Consider the following 12,251-nt stretch of genomic DNA (forward strand, 5'->3'; position numbering starts at 1 on the left):
AAAACTGTAACAATATCGATTGTTATTGGCCGCTCTCGAGGAACCCTATAGAGATCTTTTTATTGTTATTTGTGCCCTTTAGGGATCTTTTTGTTATTTTTAGTGTTATTAGGAGTATTTTGGGGCATAGTTGATTTATTAGGGTTATTTTAGCCTTTAGGGTGTTTTAGTCTTTTAGGAATTCTTAATTTGGCAATTTTCTTTATTTTAGGATTGTTAATTGCCTATTTATAGGCAAAACTACATCTCTTTTGTTACCTTTTGATGATTATTGAGATTAATTGATTGAGATTTCTTCCCCTGAGTTCTTCTACTCCTCCTTAAATTCCTCTCTTCTAGTTCTAATTCTTTCTTCTTCTTTCTTCTTCCTTTCTAATTCGTCATTCTTCTTCTTCTTCTTCTAATTATCTCTCTTAGCCTACATCACACATGAGCATAAGAAACAACCAAGGTTTTAAATTTCGGTTTCGGGATTAATTTCGTTCCCCACCGAAACCGAAATTTCAGCCGAAATTTGGTAATGGGACTCGAAATGTCGGTTTTTTGGGCCAAAATTTCGATAATTTCGGCTGAAATTTCGTAAAGGAATAAAAAATTATTTTTAAAAATTTCGTCGAAATTTCGACCAAAATTTTGTGCATTTCGCCAATTTCGGTTTCGGTCTTGACGGAAATTTAAAACCTTGGAAACAACATCAGATATAGGATGAGGAGTGGTACAATATCGGGTACGAGATGCAACTGGGGAATCACTTACCTCTGGAGCAGTGGGTTGTCCAACAACCTGTGAGGGATCTAGAGGGCATGAAGTGTCATCTAGACCTGCAGGTTGCTTAGGACCACAAGAATAAACTTGAAGAGGTTTGGGTGGAACGATAGGGGAGGAACTGGGTACGCAGATAGGAACGGGAACAAGTAATGGGACGTCAGAGTCTGTAATCTGGGTAAAATAGATCCAGCATAGTAAGGCTGATCCTCGGAAAACAAAACATCAGCAGACACATAAGCACGACGAAGCAAGGGACTATACACCGATAGCCCTTTTGAGCGCGAGAATAGCCCAGAAAAAATGCACTTAATCGATCAAGGTTCCAATTTATCTAATCCGGGGGTAAGATCATGAACAAAACACGTACACCTAAACACTGTAAGGGAAATGGGTTACCAGATGGATGTAAGACAAATAAAGCAACAGATTCTTGAGATCAGATGATGGAAGACGGTTTTCCATAGAAACAAGATGTAAGAACTGCTTCAGCCCAATAGTGTTTAGGAACGTGCATCTAATAAAGAAGGGTCCTAGCTGTGTCCATAAGATATCGAATTTTTCTCTTTGCAACCCCATTTTGCTGAGCGGTATGGGCACAAGATGACTGATGAATAATACCACGTGAAGATAAAAATTCTTGAAACCATTAGAAACAGAGAAATATTCACGGGCATTATTTGTGCGCAAACATTTAATAGAACATGAATACTGATTAGAGATCTCAGCATAAAAAGAACGAAATATATTAAAAACTTCAGAACAATCTTTTATTGCATATAACCATGTCATCCGTGAATAATCATCTACAAAGATAATAAAATACCGATACCCTAATAAAGAAGGAGTCCTACATGGACCCTAAACATCAGAATGAACCAGTTCAAACGGACGTAAGACATGACTAACTGAACGTGACTGGTAGGAAACACGATGATGTTTCCCATACTTACAAGACACACTAAAAGCGACTAACTGGACCAGACACAACTGAAGAATATTGCCTATGATCAGCTGGAGGGTGACCAAGACGGTAGTGCCAGATGAAAGAATCAACCAAAGTACTTAGCACAATAGGAGCAGTATCACCGTCAAGGTAGTAGAGGCCATCCACTTCACAACCAGATCCAATCATCCTCCCAGTTTCCAGATCCTGAAAAGAAAGAAGAAGAAAATAATGTCACCGAGCAATTAAGACTACGAGTGAGGTGACTAATCGAAAGAAGGTTACAGGGAAAACTAAGCAAACACAAAACAGAAGAAAGAGATATAGGAGAACTAACAGGAAAACTAAGTAAACACAAAACAGAAGAAATAGATAAAGGAGAACTTACGGAAGTGTCCGTTGTTCCAGAAATGGGACACTTTGCAACATTAGCTAAAGTAACTAATGTAGAAGAAAACTTAGGTTTAAAGGTACTAATGAGGTTATTGTTACCAGTCATGTGATGTGAGGCTCCAGAGTTAATGAGCCATGAACAGAGAGCAAGATGGGGGTACTACCTTCCGTAGTAAGAGTGGCAGTGGGTTGTTTTCCTCTCTCCTGTAGGCGCCGAAGAGACTCGTACTCACTGTGTGATATCACGGGAGTGTCTGAAGAGTAAGTAGAGATAACAGCATGATATCACGAGGGTGTTTGAAGAGTAAGTAGAGATACCAGCCGGGGTCTCTGTAGAAGTCCTTAAAACGTGATGTGCAGCTCTAGAGAGGCGAACTCCAGATGTAAATCATAACAGAATTCAATAGTCTAACCCTCCATATCACAATGGGAACAGTAACGAGATCCATGACCACCAAAGGTACAACCTCCCCCTGAATCACGGCCAAAGCCCCGACCAAAACCTCGATGGCCACGGCCACGACCATGACCTCGAGTACTGCGACTGTAACCAGACTAAACGGCAAGAGCCGACTGCTCACCAATCATATCACTCTGAGGATCAACCCGCAATGCTCACTGAACTCAAGAGAAGACCTCATCAATGTCTGGTAGCAATGTTCTGAAAATCGGAATCGTATCGTAAATCGTAAGAGGGGTCGAATCGTAAATCGTAAGATTTTTCAGATTTATATATAAAAATCAGAAAAAAAGAATAAAAAACAGGAAAATTTATAAATAAGCATAAAAGAGTAATTATCAATTTTCCATTCAAAAACATTAAAATAAATAACATGAAATGCTTGAAAACCACTTAACCGATTGTCATAATTAAAATTAATTAACCATTCATTACCAAAATGGCAAAATCCATTCATTCTCTCTATAAAGATCTCAAAAAGAGAAAAACAACTTTAAAGTCTCACATATGAACCACAAAACAAAACATGAAACATATCATGATTGTATAAAATATAGATCGTGGAGGCGTCTCCTCCCTGGAGATTTTTGCCTTTTTTCGAGGAGATTGAGGACCTGGTTCAGGGCTCTTCTATGGTAATTGGCCATGTTAGGCGATCAGCCAATGCTGAAGCAGATTCTCCAGCCAGGGGAGGTGTTTTTAGGACAGTTTTAGAGTACTTTGATTATCTTCCTCCTTGACTTATTGTAATTTTTCTCTTTGTTTCTCGTCAGGACCATCTCGGTTCTGTTTTTTATAAAATTTTGCCCTATTCAAAAAAAAATATATATATATATATATATATATATATATATATTTGCAAAAAAGTTTCTCAAAAAAAAAAATATAGATCGTAGATGTCGTCGATCCCATTCACATCCTCATCATCATCTTCGTCATCGGCATCGGTAGTTCCTCCCTCAATATTAACACCCTCATCGCCATCATCTGTGTTAGAAGCAGAGCCAAATTCTTCTTCTTCATCTTGCAATTGACGCTTGTCCTTCCTTTTGTTGAGATTTCTAACGCCTGTTACATTTACAAGAATGAATATCAATAAATCATGTCTTTATTACTAAGAAAAGAAATTACAAATAGCTTACGTCTTTTCTTTTGTTGAGGCGCATGGCTGAAGCCAGCGCCCGTCTCATCTCCTGCAGCTTCTTCCAGAAAACATTCACCCATATCCAACCAAGTAGTGTCTTCTGGAAGCACAAGTCCAACTTTTTTCCTTTATCCACTCATCGTCCGAGCCCATGTCAGATTACGAAATAGGATCAAATCCTTTGTTGTCCTTCCTCTTTGAATTGCGAACTTGAAGTTGAAGACTGTATTTGATAAAAACAAGTGCATTCATCCTCTTTTGTTCGGGTCGGTTTCTTCTTTTTGAATGTATCTAAAATAAAAAAAGTTAATAATAAAAATTAAAGGGATACAAATAAAAAGATATGAATAAAAAAATGTGCTCCAGTTGCGCTCGCAACCGCTAGCACTACACGTCGGGCTTCCAATTCAAATTGCAAATTTTTGCAACTCTGGACATTCATCTCCAAAGGTGTCCCACCATAACCCTATTTTTCCAAAAAATAATTATGATAATTTCTAAATACATAAGATAAGAATTCAATTAAAATTTTTAGTTAAAGAATTTACCTTCTTTCCTCATTAACTTTGACATTTCCCGTCCAAAGAGACCCTCTGCTTTCTTGAACTTATCAATTTGGTTACCAATTAACACCGTCTCTTTTGAACTTGGAACCATTCTTTCTAAGCAATCCAATAGTCCCACCTTAATTTCAATGTCCACGTCATTTGAAGTCTCATACTGAAAGCGCGGATTTAAAAAGTAACCCGCTGCGTGCAAGGGCCTATGAAATTGCATGTCCCAACGTTCATCAATGATATTCCAAATTTGCTCATATTTCTTTTTTATGTTGCCCAAATTCTTTGCAATGGCTTCTTTGGCTCAGTCTAAAGTCTCATAAATGTACCCCATGGCAGGCCTCTCATCTGAATCGACTAAGCGTAGGACTTTCACCAAAGGGGATGTGCATTTCAAACAATAATACACACTAGGCCAAAATGTGGAATCGCTCAACACAATTCCGCATATCTTGCTCCCTTCGGCTTTTTTGGAATATGGGCTTTTTTGCCAATCATCCGAGGCAAACATCTGCATCAAGCCCCGCCTTTCTCTCTCTTAGACTCTTCAATGTCAGGAAGCACGTTGCAAAACGTGTCACAAATGGCCTTGTCAATTCCCCTTTCGTATGCTTACGCATTAGATGCAAAACCTAACTATGATTGTAAATGTACACTGTGATCATCCTGGCCTTTGCGATGGTCTCTGCATGGGTTGGTAATTTTCAATGTCTTCAAGCATCAAATCTATGCAATGAGCGGTACAAGGAGACCAAAATAATTTTTTCCTCTTCTCCATCAACAACTCCCCTGCTCTCACATATACAGCAGCACTATCCGTGATAACTTGGACTACATTTTCTTCTCCCACTTCTTCCACAACCGAGTCAAGTAGAGCGAACAAGTTATCTGCATTTTTTGAGATATCCAAGGTATCTACTGATCTCAAAAAAACTGTCCCCTTCGGACTATTAACCAAGAAATTAGTAATGGATCTATTCACCCCATCCGTCCAACCATCTGACATAAGCTTGCAACCCGTCTTTTTTCATTCTTTCTTATATTCTTCCATCATTGACTCTATGTTCTCCACTTCTATTTTGAGGAATGTATTCCTCATCTCATGGTAGCTTGGGACTTTTAATCCATGTCCAAAATGGCTTATGGATTCAACCATGGCTTCAAAAAACGGGCATTTAACAAGGTTGAAAGACAATGCATTCGAGTAAAAGAACCTTGTGATGTTTTGGCAAACTTTATCCCTATCTCTCTTTTTCCAAATTTGATTGATAGTTGCTTGCTTGCCAGTTTTTTTGTCCCCCCTCACCACAAAATCTTCCATTTTCCTCTTCCCTTTAGCAACACGTGCATCCTCTATTTCTTCCCTATCATGATAATAGAAGCTCGGCCGCCCCACATCATACTTTGCATCATCTCTTTTCTCCTCTTCTTCATTTTCCTTCAATAGTAACTTAAATTTATCAACAATGTCATCCGGATTTTGTGTACAAGCAGCTACATTCTGTTTTGTACGTCCTACATGATGCTTCATTCTAAATACACCTCCAGAATACTCTTTCCCACAATAATTACATCGTAATCTTGTCTTGTTATTTAGAACGACCGTCGTACAATGCTCCCATGTCACATCCACTTCTCTAGCTTTAACCATCTTTCTTCATACTACACTTCAAACTTCTCAAACCAATGGCTGAAATGAAAATCATATTACAAAAGAAATGATGATACATGGCACATTAAAATTAAAAATACATGAATGGAGTGAAGCACTAAAATACATGGCACAAAAGAAATGATGATACATGGCACATTGTGTTGGATTTTGAGAACAGATTGTGAGTCCATAGCATATTATTTGACCCAAATTTAAAAGTAAAGTTGGCTCTAATAATCAGTTTTGGACTTGAAATCAGTTATCAAAATCCTAAAAACACATAGCCGGATTACAGCTCAAGTATTATTTACAGGGACTATTAATTTAAGCTCAGCCATCCCTATTAGACTGAAAATACTAGACTGAAAATTAAGGGTCTGTTTTGGATTTTGAGAACCATTTGTAAATCCAAAACAGATTATTCGACCCTAAATCTGGGTCTAAAAATCAGTCTTGGACTCGAAATCAGTTCTCAATATCCAAAACAAAAAGAGCCTAAGGGGAAAAAAAGAAAAAATTTGAATATTAGACTGAAAATTCAGGATCTGTTTGTTTTGGATTTTGAGAAATTTGTGAATCCAAAACAGATTATTCGACCCCAAATTTGGGTCTAAAAATCAGTCTTGGACTCGAAATCAGTTCTTAATATCCAAAACAAACAGAGCCTAAGGGAAAAAAAGAAACTATTTGAATATTTGACTCAAAACAAAGGGTTTGTTTGTTTTGGATTTTGAGAACCATTTGTGAATGCAAAACAGATTATTCGACCCTAAATTTGGGTCTAAAAATCAGTCTTGGACTCGAAATCAGTTCTCAAAATCCAAAACAAACAGAGCATCAGGCCCTGTTTGGATTGCAATAAACTTTTTAGAAACGGTTGGAAAAGAATTTTTTCTTTCATAATTTAAAGCTTCATTGCTGATTACATATGGGGGAAAAAAAGAGAATTGAATCACTCACAGTTCAAGTATTATTTACAGAATTACAGGGGGACTTTTGATTTAGAATCATATCCCTAAAATTTATCATTTGCCACTAGATTGGAAAAAAAATTCACAAGAAATGATTTTTGAACAATCACACAGGGCCTATTTATTTTGGATTTTAAGAACTGATTGGAGTCCAATCGGTTCTCAAAATCCAAAACAAACAGAACCCAACTCGAAATCAGTACTCAAAATCGAAAATAAACATGGCCTAAACATTAGAGAAAATCAGGCTTTCAAAATTCAAATTGATTTGTTTTGAGAAGATACTGTTTGTTTTGGATTTTGAGAACCAACTCCAATCGGTTCTCAGTCCGAAACAAACAAGGGGTTGAGGCAAAGAAATACAAAAAGTACAAAAAAAGAAAATAAAACAAGGGGTTGAGGCATACCTGAAATCTTCTTCTTCTTCTTCTTCTTCTTCTTCTTCTTGGACCAGTGGAGGAGAAACGAGTGAGGGAGGAGATAAAAAACCCAAGTCGATGGAAAATGCGGAGGTTTTTCTTTCGTCTCACAAAACCCTAACACGATGGAATACAGATAAGACTTCGTATGGAATTAAAAAAGGCGTATTAAAACCTTTAACGTAAGTTGTGGGGCCCTCTGGAATCGTACGATTAAAAAAAGGCATATTAAAATAAAGTAAAATACACTTTGGAAATGAATCGTACAATTCAAGATCGAATCGTAAGATTCAAGTATGACTCGTACGATTCTTTCATAAAACAATTCACTATTGCGATTTAAATAGTTTGCCATACGATCCGATTCAAATCGTACGATTTGAATCGTAAATCGTACGATTTTGATAACATTGTCTGGTAGAGTGCCAAGACCTAGGATCTGCTAACAAATAGGCATAAAATCTCGACCAAGTCCATCCAAAAACCGAACCACTCATATCTCATTTTTCTGTTTTTCTAACTCAGCGAGGTCAGTGGACGGAGGATGATAGACATCAATCTCCTCACATAAGCTAACAAAATTAGAATAGTACTCAGACACGAATCTGTCGCCCCATTCCATACTGAAGAAGTCAGTGTAAACATCACATATCCGAGCCAGATTGTGAGAGGTATTTACGAATAACATATGACTAGCAATCTTCAGATCCCTTTTGAGTGTGAGAATAGCCGAGAAAAATACACTTAATCGATCAAGGTTCCAATTTATCTAATCTGAGCGTAAGATCATGAACAAAACACGTACACCTAAACACTGTAAGGGAAATGGGTTACCAGATGGATGTAAGACAAAGAAGACGACTGATTCTTGAGAACAGATGATGGAAGACGGTTTTCTAGAAAACAAAATGTAAGAACTGCTTCAGCCCAATAGTGTTTAGGAACGTGCATCTAATACAGAAGGGTCCTAGCTGTGTCCATAAGATATCGAATTTTTCTCTTTACAACCCCATTTTGCTGAGCAGTATGGGCACAAGACGACTGACGAATAATACCACATGAAGATAAAAATTCCTGAAAACCATTAGAAACAGAGAAAATATTCACGGGCATTATTTGTGCGCAAACATTTAATAGAACATGAGTACTGATTAGAGATCTCAGCATAAAAAGAACGAAATATATTAAAAACTTCAGAACAATCTTTTACTGCATATAACCATGTCATCCGTGAATAATCATCCACAAAGATGATAAAATACCGATACCCTAATAAAGGAGTCCTACATGGACCCCAAACATCAGAATAAACCAGCTCAAACGGACGTAAGACACGACCAACTGAACGTGTCTGGTAGGAAACATGATGGTGTTTCCCATACTAACAAGACTCACTAAAAGCAACTAACTGGACTAGACACAACTGAAGAATATTGCCTCCGATCAGCTGGAGGGTGACCAAGACGGCAGTGCCAGATGAAAGAATCAACCAAAGTACTTAGCGTAGTAGGAGCAGTATCACCGTCAAGGAAATGGGATAGAAGTACTTACAGAAGTGTCCCCTGTACCAGAAATGGGACACTTTGCGCCATTAGCTAAAGTAACTAATGTAGAAGAAGACTTAGGTTTAAAGGTGCTCAGAAGGCTACTGTTACCAGTCATGTGATGTGAGGCTCCAGAGTCAATGAGCCATGAATAGAGAGCAAGATGGGGTACTACCTTCCGTAGCAAGAGTGGCAGTTGGTTGTTTTCCTCTCTCCTGTAGGTGCCGAAGAGACTCGTACTCAGTGTGTGATATCACGGGAGTGTCTGAAGAGTAAGTAGAGATAACAGCATGATATCACGAGGGTGACTGAAGAGTCAGTAGAGATACCGGCAAGAGTCTCTGTAGAACTCCCTAAAACGTGATGTGCAGCTCTAGAGGGGCGCAACTCCAGATGTAAATCATAACAGAATTCAATAGTATGACCCTCCATATCATAATGGGAACAGTAACGAGATCCACAACCACCAAAGGTACGGCCTCCCCCTGAATCACGACCAAAGCCCCGACCAGAACCTCGGTGGCCACGGCCACGACCATGACCTCGAGTTCTGCGACAGTAACCAGATTGAACGGCAAGAGCCGACTGCTCACCAATCATATCACTCTGAGGATCAACCTGCAATGCTCGCTGAACTCAAGCGTAGACTTCATCAATGTCTGGTAGAGTGCCAAGACCTAAGATCTGCTAACAAATAAGCATAAAATCTCGACCAAGTCCATCCAAAAACCGAACCACTCGTAGCTCATTTTTCTGTTTTTCTAACTCAGCGAGGTCAGTAGACGGAGGATGATAGACATCAATCTCCTCACATAAGCTAACAAAATTAGAATAGTACTCAGACACAAATCTGTCTCCCCGCTCCATACTGAAGAAGTCAGTGTAAACATCACAGATCCGAGACAGATTGTGAGAGGTATTTACGAATAACATATGCCTAGTAAGCTTCGGATCCATGCTCTGACATAATAGGGACTGAAGCTGGGCGTCCTTCTGACTCCACTTGTAGTAAGAGGCATTCTTCGGATTGGGGGGGTCCGAGGTAATAAAACTTAACTTTCCCTGCCCATGGAGATATAGCTGAACAGAACGACTCCAGGCAGGATAGTTCGAACCATCAAGCTTGATGGACGTCATAGAAGTCACAAGAAGAGAACCAGATGTAGTCGAAGATGTGGAAGACATAGCCATGTCGAACCCCAAAGAAAATCGCAATAATCTAATGAACAAAGAGACAACAACGCTCAATACTCCACAGCCACCAATAAGAACTAACACAAAAACATCAACCAATCCGTTCACAACAACAACAACCTAGGCATGGAGATCACCAACAATCATCACAATGCACACAATCTCATAATAACCAACCGGAACTACGGATCACCACCGTCAAAACAATCACCAACAACAGCATCTAGAGAAGAAGTAACACAGAACACCATATGGGCTCGCGATAGAACGAACCAAGAACACCGCAAATCAACACCAATAGAACAATAAATAAATCACCAACACCCTGAACCATCCACATAATGAAAAAGAGTCACGATTAGTTATTTAGAACACGAGAAGTATTAAGAAAGAGGTGTATTTGGGACTGATTTGGAAAAAGGAATTAATTAAGGTTTGGGAATAAACAGAGGGGGGGGGGGGGGGGGGGGGGGGGGGGGTTGGGGGTTGCGGCGATGAAAAAAAAGCAACGATGGGGGGGCTTAGCTGTGGGCGAAAATATATATGAGGTTCGGAGGGTGGGGTAGGGTTTTTCAAGGGTCTGAGGAGTCTAGTGAGGCTTAGGGTTAAAAACCCAACAGAAAGGAAAAAAAAAAAGTGAAGAAAGGGGAGGCGAAAATGTAGTGGGGGGCACAATAGAGGGTGTGTGTAATAACCAACCCTACCATAAGGGTCGATTATTTTAGGATGTCTAATGGTAGCCTTGGATCATGTGATCAATGATTAGATCTTGAGGATCTCATTGATCCAAGATCAAGGGCCTTATTATATCTGAAAATTTCTAAGTTATGTACAAAAGTTTTCCTAGAAAATATTTTCCTTGAAAGTGTTTTCCCAAACACCTTAATGGGTGGTCATATTTCCATGAAGGGAATGTGGACCCCACATGTGATCTTTCTAAAATGGCTATTTTAAATTAAGGCAACTTTTATATAAAATCCATAAAGGAGTGAAATACCGAAATTGACTTTCCTCTCCCCTCTTTTAGCAATCAAATCTTTTAATATTTTTCTTTTGGAAAGAGTCCTATTATTTTTAAACTCTAAAAAGGGAGGGAAGGTTGCTTCCTAATCAAGCAAGTAAAGATTTTCCTCTCCCCTTTTTTAGCAATCAAATCTTGTAATATTTTTCTTTTAGAAAGAATCCTATTATTTTTTACTCTAAAGAGGGGGGGAAGGTTGCTTGCTAATCAAGCAAGTGGAGATTTGGATTTGATTTGGCAATCTTTATGGCCTTCTTTTATAAGGATTAAGGGTGGGGTCTGAATAGAAAAAAAACACAATCCTAAAGGGATTCTCATATGGTGTGTGGTGAAAAAGACCAAGTGAAGCCTCTTGTGTGTTCCCATTCTACCTTCTTCTTCTTCAAGATTTCATTCTTCTTCTCCAAGTAAGTAATTTTAACCTTGTAATCCTGTAAGATCTAAAAGCTATAAATAAACTTAAACTAATAATTTGGATTTTCTTTCATGATTGATGAGATTCGTATCTATATACCCCACTCATATACGTTGACCTTATAGGAATGGTGAATCGGGTATATGTACATAACTCAGATTTTTTTAGAGTTTAACTTAATAATAAAATTTTGTATATATGTATAATCTCAAATCTGATTTATATATATATATATATATATATATATATATATATATATATATATATAGTTTCGTATGAACGTATATATACATATATAACTTTAAATCTGATTTTTATATATATACGGTTTTCTATATATGTGTATAATACACACACACACACACACACACACACACACACATAAATATATATATATATATATATATATATATATATAGGGGTTGATTTTTCTAGTCGGCCGACTAGAAAAGTTTTCTAGTCCGTCCGCCAAAAAATCAGTGCGGGCCCACAGTTTTTGTGTGATCCGAAGCATTCATTTAATAGGCCCTGACATGGATAGGGTGTGCCCAAAAAATCAGCTCCATAGGATCATTCCAACCCTACGATTTGTGGAGGTTAAAATGGATGGGTATAAAACTTCACTAATTTGTCCAATTTTTAGCTCCACAAATCGAAGGGTTTAGATGATCCTATGGAACTGATTTTTTGGGCACACCCTATCTATGTGAGGGCCTATCAAATGAATGCTTTGGATCATCCAAACATTGTAGGCCCACTGTGTTTTGG

At 38.2% G+C, this 12,251-nt stretch overlaps 1 protein-coding gene and 1 long non-coding RNA gene across 16 annotated transcripts in view; both read right to left on the bottom strand.

The window, feature by feature from the left end:
- Positions 1-12,251, bottom strand: part of LOC143853964 (putative F-box protein At5g55150) — a 68,318-nt gene that overhangs the window by 40,870 nt on the left and 15,197 nt on the right. For 2 of the 15 annotated variants that reach the window (XR_013237540.1, XR_013237508.1), the window contains one exon: positions 1,719-1,918. The exons of 9 other annotated variants lie outside the window; for them this stretch is intronic. The gene's annotated coding sequence lies outside the window, so the exon portion shown is untranslated. Of the gene's footprint in view, positions 1-1,718; positions 1,919-2,203; positions 2,766-12,251 lie in introns of all 15 variants that reach the window. 4 more of the 15 variants (XR_013237517.1, XR_013237531.1, XR_013237524.1 and 1 more) reach the window with 4 other exon arrangements.
- On the bottom strand, positions 3,436-4,520 carry LOC143881851 (uncharacterized). Its single transcript, XR_013252032.1, has 3 exons — positions 4,257-4,520; positions 3,707-3,999; positions 3,436-3,632 (listed from the first exon to the last, which is right to left on the bottom strand). It is a non-coding gene; the product is annotated as an uncharacterized LOC143881851 (long non-coding RNA).

Source organism: Tasmannia lanceolata, unplaced genomic scaffold (genome assembly GCF_043159265.1).
Source record: "Tasmannia lanceolata isolate RefF3 unplaced genomic scaffold, GAP_Taslan_0.1 ptg000002l, whole genome shotgun sequence".
Lineage (NCBI taxonomy): Eukaryota > Viridiplantae > Streptophyta > Magnoliopsida > Canellales > Winteraceae > Tasmannia > Tasmannia lanceolata.